This window comes from Podarcis muralis, chromosome W, assembly GCF_964188315.1.
Source record: "Podarcis muralis chromosome W, rPodMur119.hap1.1, whole genome shotgun sequence".
Lineage (NCBI taxonomy): Eukaryota > Metazoa > Chordata > Lepidosauria > Squamata > Lacertidae > Podarcis > Podarcis muralis.
The window spans coordinates 14,433,549-14,450,594 of record NC_135674.1 but is presented as its reverse complement, the minus strand read 5'-3'; the positions used below and the strand labels follow the sequence as shown (position 1 = coordinate 14,450,594).

The 17,046-nt window shown below is 48.0% G+C and overlaps 2 pseudogenes; both read left to right on the top strand.

The window, feature by feature from the left end:
* The first annotated feature begins 14,481 nt into the window (after positions 1-14,481).
* On the top strand, positions 14,482-16,542 carry LOC144326305 (uncharacterized; annotated as a pseudogene).
* Positions 14,839-14,947, top strand: LOC144326470 (5S ribosomal RNA; annotated as a pseudogene).
* Positions 16,543-17,046: the final 504 nt, after the last annotated feature.

Below are 17,046 nucleotides of genomic sequence, written 5' to 3'. Positions count from 1 at the left end.
GAGGGGACTTCAGCGGTCTAAGCGTAACAGACGTGGGGCTGCGCGCCTGGACTTCAGCGGTCTAAGCGTAACAGACGTGGGGCTGCGCGCCTCGGCTGTGGAACAAACAATGTACTTCAATAAAGACTTTTGTAAATAAAGTGGACTTGGCGTTGGTCTCTTGTGAGCTGGGACCTGAGGCGGCCCTGACAAAGATGAATCAGAAGGGGAAGATAGTTCAGAGGGGGAGAGTGTTCAAGTTAGAAGATCACAAAGAAGCAATAAGGGGGTACCTCCAGAAAGGTTTACTATACAAGAAGTTAAAACTGTTGATGTGAAGAAAGACCCTTGTGATTATGAGGCAGTTTTAAAGTTACCACACCAGGAAATAGTAATGTGGAAAAATCCAATAAGAGCAGAAATGAAATCTTTAGCAGAGCATAATGTGTTTACTATTGAGCCGTTGCCAGAAGGAAAAAAGGCAGTGGACTGTAGATGGGTGTATAAAATAAAACACTTAGCAGATGGTAGTGTTAAGTACAAAGCTAGGCTGCTAGCACGAGGCTTTACGCAAAGAAAAGGTGAAAGCTTTGATGAAACCTTTTCTCCTACTGCAAGGAGTGAAAGTGTACATTTTTTGCTAGCTGTTGCAGCACAACGTGGGTTTAAGGTAAATCATTTTGATATTGAAACAGCTTGTTGTTGTTGTTTAGTCGTTTAGTCGTGTCCGACTCTTCGTGACCCCATGGACCAGAGCACGCCAGGCACTTCTGTCTTCCACTGTCTCCCGCAGTTTAGTCAAACTCATGCTGGTAGCATCGAGAACACTATCCAACCATCTCGTCCTCTGTCGTCCCCTTCTCCTTGTGCCCTCCATCTTTCCCAACATCAGGGTCTTTTCCAGGGAGTCTTCTCTTCTCATGAGGTGGCCAAAGTATTGGAACCTCAGCTTCACAATCTGTCCTTCCAGTGAGTGAAACAGCTTACCTTAATGCAAATCTGCACGAGGAAATTTTTATGAATCAAGCACCAGGTTTTGAGGCAGGTGAACAGAATTCTGTATATAGGTTACTGTCAGGGAACTGCCATCGGAAGGACAGGAGGTGGAAGGGCTCCCTGAGGTTGAGACAGACTTAACAGCTGAAGAGGGAACCAGCAGGGGGAGAGGAGGGGCTCCAGGGGAAAGTGAGTCGGAGGGATGGCTCAGAGACACTTCCAGCGAAAACAGTGGGGAGGTTTCAAGACCTCCTATAGGGACACCCACTCCTCGCCGGAAACTGTCACGCCGAGAGTCCAGAAGACGTGTTTCCGTTAAGGAGCTTTTATGCTGGAAGAGATTCCGTAAGAGACCACTTTCGGATTCTGCTAGCGACTGACGGAGCCATGCTGGAGGGGCTCCGTCGTAGGCAGAGGTTTGAGGACTTGACCAAACTCTGAGGGACTTGCATTTTACGCACAAGCAGCTCATCATCCCATTATAGCAATCCGAAAGTCTTTGAAAGCAGCTTGTGCAAGGGGAGGCATCATGAGCAACCCAGCCGAAACCGGAGAAGCAGGAGGAGCTGGAGCGGGTCCAAGCCTGGAAGAAAGGTACAGGGTGTTGGAGGTCCAGCTAGCGCTGCAGACGGCGAAGCTCGAGGAGAGGAGGGCTCAGGATGCAGAAAAGGGAAAAACCACCCCGCTCGCACGAAAGGTGCCAGGATTGGTGCAGAAGTTTGGGGGGGATCCCAGGAACTATCACGCCTTTAGGACAGAGATGCAATATGCTCTCAATCTGCAGTTTGATGACTTTCCCGACGAGGAGTCGCGAGTGGCTTTTGTGATTGGCCATCTCGAATCGGGGGCGAAGGACTGGGTTAGACCCCTGATGGCAGTGAATAATGAGATCCTAAAGGACACGAGGAAGTTTTTTCGCGCCATGGACCTGATGTTTTCCAGCGACATCGAGCAGGGAGTGGTGCGCAGACAGTTAATGGCTTGCAAACAGGGGAGCCGATCTGTCCGTGAGTATACCATGTTGATCCATAAATTGGGGTGGGATCTATCAGCGGAGCCCATTCAAATGCTTTTCGAAGAAGGGCTTTCTTCGGCGGTGAAAGACGAACTTTCCCGGGCGCCCAGGGCGGAGTCTATGGACCAGCTGACCAAATCCGCGCTGACCATAGGAGCATGCCAGGAGGCGAGAGCGTTGGAAAAGCGGGAAGGGAGAGGGGAGCGCTGGAGGGATTTCCGCATTCCAGAGATTCCAGAGCCACCTTTCCCGCCGGCAGAGCCGATGGAAATTGGCACAGCGCGCGCACAGTTTCAAATCCCAGTGAAGGGCGGAAGAAGGAGGGGAAGAGCGCCAAGAAATGTTATCTCTGCCAACAGCCAGGTCACTTTGCCAGAGTTTGCCCACAAAGAAAGGGATGGCAAGGGATGGCGGGAGCTGTTGGGGAAAAGGAGGAGGAAGGCAAGGAGCAAGTAAAAGCCAACGCCTGGCTGCCACCGTCGGGGCACAGCAGCCAGGCCAAAGAGCAGTAAAAGTGCCCACGCCGGAACCTCCAAGACCTGCTTTAGTGATAGAGGTGTTACTAGAGCTGCCAAATGGACACCCACTGAAGATAAAGGCGCTATTGGACTCAGGCAGCTCCTGTAATTTCATGAGTAAGGAGTTTGCAGCTGAGCACCAGATACAAACTGTCCCTTTAAGTAACCCCTTGCAGGTGACCACGATCGATGGGCGGGAGCTACTGGGAGGAGAAGTCAGCCAGCAGACGGTTCCCATGATAATGAGAGTGGCAAGGCACACCGAACGAATAGCGTTCAATGTGGCTACCTTGGGAGGAGCGCCCATTATTTTGGGGATGAGCTGGCTGGCGCTGCACGATCCGCTAGTGGGCTGGCATCAGAGAGTGGTCTCCTTTGGGTCAGCGCATTGCCTAGAACACTGCAAAGAGGGGAGGGCTCCGGAAGGGACCAGAGCCACCCTGGCAGGGACGGAAGTAACGGACAAAGGGAAGGTGCCCCCACAATACGCTGATCTAAGCAACGTATTCAGCGAAAGGGAAGCAGACAAGCTGCCGCCGCATAGACCCTTTGACTGTCAAATCAATCTACTCCCTGGGGCCCAACTCCCAGTGGGCAAGCTGTATGCCATGTCAGACAGGGAGATGCAGGAGTTAAGGGAGTTCATTGACAAAAACCTGAAGCGAGGTTTCATCAGAGAGTCCAGAGCGGTGGGGGGCAGCCCAGTGTTTTTTGTGGACAAAAAAAAACACAGATAAATCGAGGCTTGTAGTGGACCTTCGGGCCCTAAATGCAGTATCAGAACCCCTGGCTTTCCCTATGCCCCGAATTGATGACATTTTGACCAGGGTGAGGAAGGGAAAGATTTTTACGAAACTGGACTTGCGGGGGGCGTATAACCTGATACGAATAAGGAAGGGGGTTGAATGGAAAACCACCATGTTCACCCCTTTGGGGGCCTTTGAATATCTCGTTATGCCCTTCGGTCTACAAGCGGGCTCAGCGTGTTTTCAACCGTTTATGAACCACGTCCTGGGGCCTTTGCTCTACAAGAATTGTGTAGCCTTCTTAGACGACGTGTTGGTATATTCAGAGAATGAAGAGCAGCATGTGAGGGACGTCCGCGAGGTGTTGGGCAAGCTGCAAGCCAACCAGCTGTGGGTGAAACTGGAGAAGTGTCAGTTTCATACCAAGGAGGTGGAATTCCTGGGGTACCGCTTGTCAGACAAGGGATTGGCCATGGATCCAGGCAAGGTCCAAGCGGTACTGGAATGGAAAACACCGAAAACGAAGAAGGATGTGCAAAGATTCTTAGGGTTTGGAAACTTTTATCGGAAGTTCATAAAGAACTTTGCCCACCTGACGGCTCCCATCACTGACTGTCTCAGCAGCAAGAAGAAATTTGTTTGGACGGCGGAGGCGGAGCGAGCATTTGAAGCACTGAAAAGGGCGTTCGCTTCGGAAGAACAACTCCTGCATGTGGATTTACAAAAACCTATGAGAGTGGAAACAGATGCGTCAGACCGGGCGGTAGGGGCGGTGCTTCTACAACCGGGGAAGAGTAAGTCGGAGTGGAGACCGTGTGCCTTCTTCTCACGGAAGCTGAATAAGTCCGAGAGGAACTACACGGTGTATGACCGAGAACTACTCGCCATTCACGAAGCGTTCCGGAGATGGAGGCATTTATTGATTGGTGCACAACATAAGGTGCAAGTGTGCACAGACCACAAGAATTTAGAGTATTGGAGAACAGCACGAGTGCTCAACCAACGACAAGTGAGATGGGCCGAGGAGTTCTCCAAATTCCACTTTGAAATTTGTTACGTGCCAGGCTCAGAAAACGTCAGGGCGGATGCTCTCTCACGCAAACCTGAGTATTTGGAGGGGGAGGGGGCAACCGAAGAGAGACATGTCATCCCAGAGGACCGCTGGGTGTGTGGGGCGGCACTGGTGGGGCAAAGAGAACTGGTAGAGGAAATGGAGAATGATGAATATGCCCAGGATAAGCTCAGAGGTCTCAGGGGGGAGGGAGAGAGCCCCGGAGGCTTTGAGGAAAGAAATGGGGCATTGTATTACAAAGGGGCACTGTATATACCCGAAGGAGAATTGAGGGGGAGAGTACTCAAGCAGCTGCACGACAGCCCCACAGCGGGGCATTTTGGGCAACACAAGACCATGTGGTCACATGCAGTCACAGCGGAAGAGACTGCAAAATTGTTTGTAGAACACATTTTTCGGTTGCATGGCGCCCCCTTGAGGGTGGTCTCAGACAGAGGCAAACAATTTACGTCCAGGTTCTGGAGGAAGCTCATGAGCTTACTGCACGTGGAGGTCAATTTTTCGACTGCCCGGCACCCTGAAACCAACAGGCAGGCGGAAAGAGCAAACGGTATCCTCCAGCAGTACCTGAGGTGTTATGTCAATGACAGAGAGAACGATTGGGTCGAAAAGTTGGCGCTGGCAGAGTTTGCCTACAATAATGCGGAGAATGTGTCTACAGGGATGAGCCCCTTTTTGGCCAATTATGGGTGTCACCCCAGGGGGTTTCCAGGGGGAGGAGGAGAGAGATGGAGCGTCCCGGCGGCCGAACTTTTTGTAGAAGAGATGGAAGCGATCCATCGTCAGCTCCAGTTCAACTTAGAAAGGGCCAAAGAAGAATATAAGAGGCAGGCAGACAAGAACAGAAGGGAAGGTGAAGCCGTAAGGGTGGGGGATCAGGTGTGGCTGTCAACCCAAGGCTTGCCGTTTAAAGGGGGTTGCAAGAAGTTGAGACCCAAAAGGTTGGGACCCTTTGAGGTCATTCAGCAGATCAACCCAGTGGCTTTCAAACTCTGGTTACCCAACCACATGAAATTGCACCCAGTATTCCATAGGTCCTTACTGTCACCGTATAGGGGGGGATGTGAAGGGGAATCCACCAGGGGACCTGCCTTAGAAGAAAGGGAACGCAGCAGCCATGTTGCGGAAATCATCGATTCCAGGTGGAAGGGGAATCAGGTGGAGTATTTGGTGGCGTGGGAAGGGGAACCGGAGTCAGAAAACACCTGGGTAACTGCAGAGGATGTCAATGACGAGGTCTTAATAGAAACGTTCCACCAAAGGTTCCCGAGGAAACCTCAGCCTGTAGCAAGGTTCAGGAGGGAGTACTTCGGCACCACCGACGAGGAGGAGGAACTGGAAGGATTCACGGAATCGGAGCTGGAAGAAGGAATTGACTCCGATGACGAGGAGTACTTGGGGACCAGGAACAGCAACCGGTGGAGGGAAGTGTTCGAGACTTCGGAAGATGAGGGAGGTTCTTTCAGGGGCTTTGCTTCCTCACCGCCCATAGAGGAGGGGACGGGAGGGGGTGAAGGGGGCCCTGGAGGGGAGGTGGATGTCAGGGAACTGCCATCGGAAGAAGGACAGGAGGTGGAAGGGCTCCCTGAGGTTGAGACAGACTTAACAGCTGAAGAGGGAACCAGCAGGGGGAGAGGAGGGGCTCCAGGGGAAAGTGAGTCGGAGGGATGGCTCAGAGACACTTCCAGCGAAAACAGTGGGGAGGTTTCAAGACCTCCTATAGGGACACCCACTCCTCGCCAGAAACTGTCACGCCGAGAGTCCAGAAGACGTGTTTCCGTTAAGGAGCTTTTATGCTGGAAGAGATTCCGTAAGAGACCACTTTCGGATTCTGCTAGCGACTGACGGAGCCATGCTGGAGGGGCTCCGTCGTAGGCAGAGGTTTGAGGACTTGACCAAACTCTGAGGGACTTGCATTTTACGCACAAGCAGCTCATCATCCCATTACAGTTACACAAAGCAATTTATGGGCTCAAACAATCAGCTAGAAATTGGAACGAGTGTCTTGATAATGCTTTAAAAAAATCTTGGCTTTAAAAGAAGCTTAGCTGATAATTGCTTGTACACTAAAGGAAAGGGTGATAAACAAGAATTATGTTTATCTTATGTTGATGATTTGCTTTATTCTACAAAAAATGACAAGCAAGTGGAAGAATTTGCAGAACAACTAAGAAATGAATTTAAAGTAAGAGATTTGGGTCCAGTAAAAAATTATCTCGGTCTAGAAATTCAAAGGACAAACGATGGAAGTTTTTTGTTGAGTCAAAAAGATAAAATAATGGAGTTACTTGAAAGAAACAATATGCAAAACAGCAAGGGAGTAAAAACCCCAATGGAAATAGGTTTTTTCAAGAATGAAGGAGAATGCACAGAACCTGTAAATCCTAAAATGTACCATTCAGTAGTTGGAAGTTTACTATACATTTCATTGTGAGGCAGACCAGATTTGAGTTATGCAGTTGGAATACTGAGCAGACTAGTAAGCTGTCCCACAGAAAATGCCTGGAAGGGTTTAAAACATATTTTCCAGTATTTAAACCAGGCAGCTTTCTATGTTGAATCCCCTACCTAGCGGTGTCTCCCATGTTGCAGATTGGGTGAAATGAGGTTGAGAAATAGGATCTAGTCCTTGGAGACAGGTGTAGCTCAGGGCCTAACAGCATGTGCTTCCCATGAAGAAGTACCTATGGTTCAACCGAATTGCAACCTCTGTACATAAACCTTAATTTGTTCTCTGTTAACAACCTTAAACAACAGATCAGCAGGAATTTCGTTTCCTGGCATGTAGGACACCTGAATGAGTCATTTCTGAATACACTCTCTTGCACGATGTAACTTAATCTGCAAGTATTTGGTTCTTTGCTTGCAACTCTCTGAGTTCAGCAAAGCCAAACAGGATCTATTGTCTTGATACACCTGTATAGGACATTTCACAGAAACCTTGATGTCCTGAAACAGTTGCATCAACCACTCATAATCCATGAGAGAAAATGACAGAGCATTGAGTTCTGCTTCACAGGAACTTAGGCTTACTGTCGTCTGCTTTTTGCACAACCAGTCAAACAGACAGTGGTTGTACATGTAGCAGACTCCAGAAGTGCTTGTACCATCCGTGGCGTCACTTCCAAAACTAGCATCTGCAAAGATTTCAAGACCTCCAGTCTTCTGACTTGTGAACCTCAGTTTGTAGTGCAAAGTCCCCTTCAAATAACGGGCTATGAGCTTCAGAGCTTTCCAATCCTGAACAGTAGGATTGTTGGCATGTCTGTTAAGCAGGTTAGTGCTTACAGCTATGCCAGGTCTTGAACATCTAGCAATGAAATTCAGCTTGCCTAGAATGCATCTGTACAGTGTGGTGTCAGAAAATGCTTCAGCAGCACTATCTACCTGGTAACCTGTCACCATTGGTGTGTCTGCTGGGTTTGCATCAACCAAATTCAACCTGGTTAATACATCAGCAATTTTCTCTGTTTGGTGTACCAGAAAAGTACCTGCTTGGTCCTTCTCCACCTGCAGAGAAAGATAGTTGGATACCTCACCAAGATCCTTCATGTCAAAGTGCTCCTTCAGCTGAGCTAGGGTGCTTTGGTACAAAGCCTGATTCTTCCAAAACAGAAGATCATCATCAAGAAAACATAAACAATACAGTTTGTTTTGCCCCTTCTCCTTGACAAACACACATGGATCAGCTTTGCCTTGGTGAAAACCTAGAGAAAGCAATGTCTCAGTGAGTTTTGTGTTCCAACACCTGGCACTCTGCTTGAGACCATATAAGGACTTCCGCAGTTTACAGACCATTCCCTTCTGTACCTGCACTCCATCAGGTGGAAGCATATACAGTTCCTCCCCCCAAATCCCGTACAAAAAAGCTGTGTTCACATTGTGAGGAGAAACGTGCAGTTTCTCTTCTGCAGCAATCTTGAGCATTAGCCTAATGCTCTCATACTTGACGGTGGGTGAGTAGGTCTTGTGGTAATCCTGTCCTGGTACCTGTGAAAAACCTCTGACGACCAATCTGGCTGTGTGCCTGACAACCTTGCCAGGCTGGTCTGTCTTGGCCTTAAAGATCCATTTGCTACCAACCAGCCTCATTCCTGGGACTACTGGGACTAGCTCCCAGGTTTGGTTCCTATTCAAGGAATCAACTTCGGCCTTCATGGCATTAAGCCATGGCTCAGCATCTTTAGAGGTTAACTCCTGCACCTCTTTGAAGCTTGATGGCTCCCACACCTTCTCTGAGCTACTAAGAACAGCAGTTGCTGTCTTAGCAAACTCATCAGCAAATTTCTTTGGAGGTTTGCCTTTTGTGGCCCTTTCAAATCTGCGCACTAGATGCAAGTCTTCTTCACTCATCTCCTCCTTCTTAGGAGAAAAGTGGCCAATGGTGAACAGTGGTTCTTCCAGTTCAGTGTCAGACACATCAGATGGTCTGACTGAGGCCTTTGCGCTCTTGTAGTCTGCTGTGTCATCACTGTCACTGACACCAGCAGCAGTGCTGCCCACTGAGCTGGAATCCGAACTCTGATCATCATCCTCAGCTTTCTCTTCAACCTCATCATCTTCTTCATCCTCTGAGTGACTGGAAAATTCCCACATTTTCCCTCCACTTAGGATTGTATTCAACACTCTTTGTGAACCTCACAGTCTTAGAGTCAGTCATGAATACTCTGTATGCACCCTTTTCGTACCCCATGAACAAACCCACATGTCAGAACCAAAGATTCTCATGTGCTTGACGTAAGGGTTCTTACCAAACATCTTCTCATAGGGAGTACAACCAATAGGTGATGACAGTCTCCTATTATACGAATAAAAGAAACACGATAAAGCTTCAGCTCAATATTGATCAGAGAGATTGGCATCATGCAACAAGGTTTTTAGGCCTTGCAGCAAAGTCTGGGTAGCTCGCTCGCAAAGTCCATTCTCCCATGGAGATCTGGGGCTTGAGAGGTTGTGCTGGATTCCCTTCTCAGGCAGGAAAGCTTCAAACTGCTGAGAAGTGAATTCACCACCTCGATCAGAAAATAAACAAGCAATGCGTTTATTGTGGGCATTTTCCAACCAAGCAATAGAACGCCTTGAACCTAGGAAACGCTTCTGACTGTCAGCGTCGCCACTTGAGCCAGTGCCACGAACTGGACTCATCCACTTCAGCCCCGACTGGGCTAGGCAAGCTGGGTAGCACTTCCAGAGACCACCTTCTGCACAGGAACAGGTCAAAGTGCTGTGGACTCACAGCTTAGAGTTGTGAGCACCGGATTCACTGCCACAAGAAGACAGTCGTCGCACAGCAGAGTATAGCAGAGTATAGCAGAGCATAAACCACTCTGAGAGCAGCTCTGTAGAATATCTTCTTTATTCTATCTACAACTATAATACACAACTATATACAGAGCTAAATGAGGTCTAAACGAAAATGCTGAACTGCACTGAGTGTCTGCAGCTGCTCTTAGCAGCAACCTTATCTATACACACGATCTCTCTCTAACACTCAGTCTCTCTCTCTCCGACACTTTGATGTGAGGCTGGAGTAGAGAAACTGCCCCTCCTCTCTGGAGAATCAGCAGAGCACATCAGCAGATTCTTGGATATGGGAGGGGTGAAATCTCCTCACTGACTTCTGCTGGAGCATAAACACAAGAATGTACCTGGAAAAAGAATCAATTAACACCATGAAGTACCTTGCTCCACCCAGAGAGGGCGCAAGTGGACCAACCAGGTCTGAGTGGACTAGCTGATAGGGTTTGGAAGCCTGTCTTGTTAGAGGGGGGTTTTCCTCTGGTGGCAGATGACAGAAGTTATGACACCACAAGACTAGTATAAAACCAAATTAAATAAAGGTTTTATTACAAAACAACAAAGCTTGTGGGTGTTTTTTCTTGCAGGCAAAGTTCAAACTGCAACTTTTCCTCCTTTTATAGTCATGACCAGCTGTACCCAATTTGCTCAGAGCTCACATAAACAGTTCTTAAAGGTACAAACATCTTTACTGTTTCTTTGCAGACTCCAAACACCCCCTCTCATTCAAACAGAAACAGAAAGCAAAACAGTACTTTCAACATATACAAAACATATTTATACATCATGCACAACAATTCCTAATTTTGTCACTAGTTGTGCATGTTTCTCAAAAGTTAGTGCTTTCGTAAATATATCAGCCACATTTTGCATGCTCTCACAGTATTTTAGCATTATCGGGTTTTGTTTAACATATTCACTTACATTTTGATACTTAATTTCTAAATGTTTGGATTTATTTTTAAACTGCTCAGACCCAGCCAAAGTTATTACAGTTATTACGGATAATCACATTGTATATCTAAGTCATTGAGGATTTGAACGTAATATTTTATTTCATTACACAACTCCGATAAAGCACAGTATTCAGTCTCTGTTGAAGATGTGGCCACGATTCCTTGCTTTTTGGACTTCCAACCTATCAAGGAATCCCCAAATTGAAACACCATGCCAGAAATGGATTTTCTATCAGGCAGGTTGGCCCAATCACTGTCAAAGTAACACTGCAATTTTGTAGACCTTGAAGATGGTAATCTTAAACAATAAAGACTCTCCTCCCTGCAAGAGAGGGGAGTGGTTGTGGCCGGGAGCCGGACTCCGCCTCAAGCAGGGGGCGTTTGCCCCTCCCTCCCACTCACCTGGCTGGCGCCCACGCCCTCGGCCAGGCACCCAACCAGGTGCCTTCAAGGGGGGCGTGTACAGCAGCCTAAATTGCTGTGGCGCCAGCCTCCAGCCCTCACTTTTCGTTGTCCCGTATTAATACTAATTAAAAATAACAACAACAATGATTAAAAAATATAAATTTGAAAAATAAATAAATAATAATAATAAATAATTATTATTATTATAAATAAAATATAATAATAATAATAATAATAATAATAATAATAATAATAATAATAATAATAATAATAATAATAAAATATAAATAAATAAATGAAAATAAAATTTAAAATAAAATAAAATTATTAGTGACGAAATAAATAGTAGGTGCATTTTACTAGTGCACAGAGCAGCTCATGGCGCCCAAGAGGAAGCGCACGGGTGCAGTACCAGCACACACTGCAGCTGGCAACCGTCGTAATAATAAACCCAAACCCATTTCGCAGTTCCTCAATGCCTTCAGATCATTCATTGTTGACTATGAACAGCGCTTTCTCTTAGCTATTCTTTAGTTCTATTTGCCTTGCGTTTCTTACTTCCTTGTTTCGCAAACCAGTGGCCAGCCTTTAAACTACCCAGGTGGAGGCCCAAGCCCTCAGACAGGAACGGTGGCTGTGCAAACTAGGTCTCAGGCTTGCTTGCCGACTTTCAGAACCGCACCGGGGCGCCTGCGTGGAGGCTGCCGGCCCGTATCAATAACCCGCTGCTTCCAGTTCTTCTAGTTCTTTGCAGAATAAGCAGCCCAGGGTCCAGCTTCCAGAATCAGGCACCTCATCAGCCGGTGATGATGAGTCAGAATGGCTTACGCCCTTTCTGGGGAGGCCGCCACTATTAGCATCTGGCAGTTAGCCCGTATGTCGAGAAGAAGCCATCAGAGGTGTATCGCACTGGAAAGCTGGGCCTTAGAAAGGATTTAAAACGTAAGGTGTGCTGGTAATTCAATAAAGGGCAATGCCAAAGGCAGTCTTGTAAGTACCCGCATGAGTGTGAGAGATGTGCAGGGGCTCACCCAGCCACAGTGTGTTACAAAGGGAAGCGGCCCTTTTGGGGAGGTCGGGGCTTCCACCTCTCTAGTTCCAGACGAGCCCCCGCAGCAGGGAACCATCGATAAAGTCCTTCTGGGTCTAGCATTTTCTCCAATTCAGCTTTCTCCTCTCCTCAACCTCTTGTCTATCCATCCAGACGGAAGTGCAGCATCCTATCTCTGGAAGGGTTTCTCAGAGGGTTTCAGAATCCCTGTAGTTGGCTCCTTAACCGCGAAGGACTCTCCTAATCAGAATTCAGTAAGGGAAAGGACGCTCGCCTCGCCCCACGGGTAGCTAACCCCACCCCTGGGTGCACACTATGTGTGCCACTCCGGGTGCCAGAGCAGCTAGCTCCGCCTCTGGAGTCACACTATGGCATACAGTTAATTGGGATGTTCCAGGACAGAGGCACCCCTTCTCAGACCCACCCCCCTTTTGAGATTATTAGGCAACCAAATGTATCATTCCATAACACCTCATACAGGAATTATTTTTTCCTGGGGAACCTGCCTTTTTCTCCCAGATCAACTACAAGAGCAAGACCACAGCTTTAACAAAATGACAGCCCAAACAAGAAGACACATGGGAGCAATGGTACTGCTTTGAAGTGTTCCTGTTCTCCCAATGAGCAGGGCAGCTGTGGGCAAAATTGCAAAGAAGTACAATAATGATTTAGTCCTTAGTCCTAGAGTCCTAGAATCTAGTAAGCCTTTAAGCCCAACAGTCGAAATCGCATAATTTCAATGCTTTAACCATATTAGGGAACATGTATAGTTAGTAAACAAATTGCTAGTTTGGTGAGAAATAACACTTCACTGAAGTGGATAACGCTTTGGCCAAGAGCTCACCTTTGGCAATCTTCTGGTACATGTTGCATATGTAGCAGTTCTTTCTAGCTAGAGTGAAACTGAAACCTGACATTTACAGTACCAGATAGAATTGTTCTGGAATGTCCTGGCTGTGTCTGGAATGTCCTGGCTGTGTCTGTAGTACAACAGTTTTGGAATTAGGAGAGCATCCCACCAATCTCTTGTCATACTAACAATCGTGTTATCAACTAACAATCAAAAGTGCTAAAATTTTAGCTACATTGGCAACAGTATGTTGGCTAGAAGCAACTGGTTTTCTGAAGCTAAAACTTACAATTTTGTTCTAGGAGTTACTTGATTACAATATAGAACTATTTGTTTATTCCTTATGAGTTTTACACATGATGAAAACGTATTCTCAAGCAGATATTTTTATAATCACTGTACTATACTATGATACAGTGCATAATGAACATCCACATTCAGTTAGTCTGTGTGCCATCCCCCTTCAGATTCAGCACAGAGAGCACCAAGTGACTCAGAAACAAATCAGAAGTTTAAAAGTCATGATACAAAATGAGTCTTGGGGCCTATGTGCATACCTAACCTTAAAAAATAAAATAAAATAACAAGCAAACAAGCAAACAAACAAACAAACCGCACCACAGGGTAAGACTCCCAAAATCGGTTAAGACAGACCTTGAGATCTGGATCACGTTTCTGGAACGCTACAATGGAGTCTCCTTATGGCAGGAAATCCTCAACCTGTCCTCAGATTTCCAGGTTCACTGATGCCGCTGGGTCCTTGGGCTTCAGTTTATCCTTTAGGGGACGCTGGTGTGCTCAACAATGGCCAGCAGAGTAGCAAGGCGAGGCTATCACATGGGATCTCACTTTTCTGGAGTTTTTTCCCCTTAGTTGTGGCTGTTCACATTTGGACTGAGGAGTTCCAGAATCGCCGGGTGTGCTTCAGAACTGATAACCAGGCAGTGGTCAACATACTGGCTAAATAGTCATCGCGTTCCGAGAGGGTGTCGCGCCTACTCTGATCATTCGTCCTCCAGTGCCTCGCTTCCGAGCATTAGCTCCCAGGACTCAGCCACTGCCAGAACCCATTCCGGAGCACCTGTGGAACCTTGGAGGCGGACGTGAAGTGATTAAGGGAGTATTAGCATCTGTCGCACCCTCTACGCTTAGATCATATAAGAAGGTCTGGTGTGATTTCATGGGGTTCAGGTCCAAAGTATCCTCCCTTTCCACTAATGTTACACCCTCCACAGAAAATGTTCTGCAATACTTAACACACCTTCATGGCCTAGGTTGAGCCTCGAAAACTTTGAGGATACACATAGCCGCTATCACATTCTTTAGTAGACCCATGTTTTTCCACCGATTCGTGCTGTGACTTCATGGTCCGCAGGGCAATTGTAGGTTGGAGTTGACTGCAGCCTCCAAGTAACAAAGGCCGCAAGCCTATTTCTTACGAGCTGCTGTCCCAAATCCGTATGAAACTTAGATCAATTTGCTGGTCCAAGTTCAAGGCCCGGGTGTTCTCTGCGGCATACGTTATAGCCTCCTTTAGGCCGGGCCCCCAAAACGTTAAAGATACACGTAATCGCCATCAGCTTCTTTGTAAAGCCATGTTTTCCTCCGACCCGTGCAGTGACTTCCTGATCAGCAGAGCTAATGAAGGTTGGGGTAAGCTGCAACCCCCTAGAGCCGAGGGCCATAAGCCAATTTCTTACAGGCTGCTCTCTCAAATACGCATAAAGCTTAAGTCGATCTGTTGGACCAAGTTGGAGGCCCGCCTCTTTTCCGCAGCATATGCTAAGCCAATTTCTTACGGGCTGCTTTCTCAGATATGCACAAAGTTTAGGTCAATCTGCTGGACCAAGTTTGAGGCCCGCCTTTTTCCACTGCATATGTGATCGCCTTTTGGCGCCTTGAGGGTCGGTAAAGTAGTAGCCGAGATTAATGCAACTGGGTCAACGTGCAGCGCCTACGGCCATACTACCCTGAACACGCCTGATCTCGGAAGCTAAGCAGGGTCAGGCCTGGTTAGTACTTGGATGGGAGACCGCCTGGGAATACCGGGTGCCGTAGGCTTTAAAAGGATGTCTTAAATTTGTCATCAGATTTCCAGGTCCAATCAGATGCGGCTGGGTCCCTGGGCTTTGGCTTGTACTTCAGGGGACGATGGTGCGCGCAACGATGGCCAACGGGGTGGCAGGGCCAGGCCATCACGCGGGATCTCACCTTTCTCGAGTTCTTTCCAATAGTAGTGGCCGTTCACATCTGGACGGAGGAGTTTCGAAATCGCCGGGTATGCTTCAGGACCGACAACCTGGCAGTGGTGAACATACTGGCCAGGCAGTCATCTCGGTCTGCGAGGGTCTCCTCACTTCTGCGGGCGTTCATTCTCCGGTGCCTTGAGTACAACATAATTTTTTCAGCCAAATTAATTCCATATGTTGCACACTCATTCAGGATTGGCGCCGCCACAACAGCTGCACGCTTGGGCCTGCCAGTGGATAAGATTAAGGAAATGGGCCGGTGGAAATCCGACGCTCATAAAGGTTACATTCGTTAGAATGCGCTCTGCTCCATTACCTCTACTTACCCGTATTTTTCTTTCCTTTATTCTCAGCCGTTCTCCGAAGTGTCTGGGTTTGTGGCCATGGTATAGTCCATTGGGCCCGCGTATGCTCGGTTACCTGTGGCCTCACCCCTAACCTTGGATTGCCACCTGGAGTGTGAGTTTCCTGGTTTTTGAGACGAGGCATGCGTTGGGAAGAGCTTATGCCATTGCTGAGAGGGAGAGTTGCCGCGTTTGGCCCTCCTGACATCCTTATCCTTCAATTAGGGGAAAATGGCCTTGTTAGCAGAAGAAGTGTGGACTTGTTGTGGCACATAAAAAGAGATTTGGATGAGATTGCTGCCTTGTGTCTCGGAACAACGGTGTTCTGGTCCTCCTTCCTGAAGAGAATTGTGTGGCCCGGTGCGCAGAACTGTATGGCCATTGAAAAATCTAGGAAACTCTTAAATCGTGCAATAGCCCGTTGGGTGCGCTTTATGTATGGCCGAGTCATCTCTCATGACTGTATCCGGATTGGCGACCAAGCCTTGTACCGGAATGATGGGGTTCATCTTTCAGACCAAGGGAATGACATTTGGTTAACTAGCATCATCAGCAGCATCAGGGATTGGTTACAGCTGTGAGGGTATTGGCGGCAAGCCCCTTTTGGGCTCGGGTGGCGGTTAGGCATTGGAATAATGTGTTGTGGTGTCGAAGGGCTAGGTGTGGCCATCGCCTATGCCTTCAATTTTTGGGTATTCCGTTAAAGGAATCTGGCGGTCGTGTATTCTGTCCGATGCCTGCTTGGCGGGAGGCCATGGCACGACCCTCGGTGACATCAGGGGAGAGCCTATAGTTGGATTAGCATCAACAGGCTCCACCTACTGGTGAATAAACCCACCTTGTTTCTGACTCACCCCTCTCTGAGGGGGTGGAGTCAGCTGATGTAATCCAATGCCTAAGCCAATACCTTTTCACTTGCTGTAATCAATAAAGTTGTGGCCTTTTCTTGCCCATTAACCTTATATCACGTGTCCTTGTGTTTCATTCCACTGCACGGGGTACGGGTCCTCGAACCACAAAGACTCTCCTCCCTGCAAGAGAGGGGAGTGGTTGTGGCCGGGAGCCGGACACCCCAACCAGGTGCCTTCAAGGGGGGCGTGTACAGCAGTCTAAATTGCTGCAGCGCCAGCCTCCAGCCCTCACTTTTCGTTGTCCCGTCGCGAGTCACCCACCCTCCACTCCCTTAGAGCAGGGTTCCAGTTTTCTTTTGGCCTTGCTATGGACCTTAGGTTGGTCGCCCTGGTTGTTCGGGGGGGCCTGGTAGGAATTTTTCCATTTGGCATTAGGCTTTTTGGTTTTTTCACCTACCTCATAGCAATTGTCACAACTTTCGTGGTATTGGTGGGTAGGTTAGGCATTGGAATAATGTGTTGTGGTGTCGAAGGGCTAGGTGTGGCCATCGCCTATGCCTTCAATTTTTGGGTATTCCGTTAAAGGAATCTGGCGGTTGTGTATTCTGTCCGATGCCTGCTTGGCGGGAGGCCATGGCACGACCCTCGGTGACATCAGGGGAGAGCCTATAGTTGGATTAGCATCAACAGGCTCCACCTACTGGTGAATAAACCCA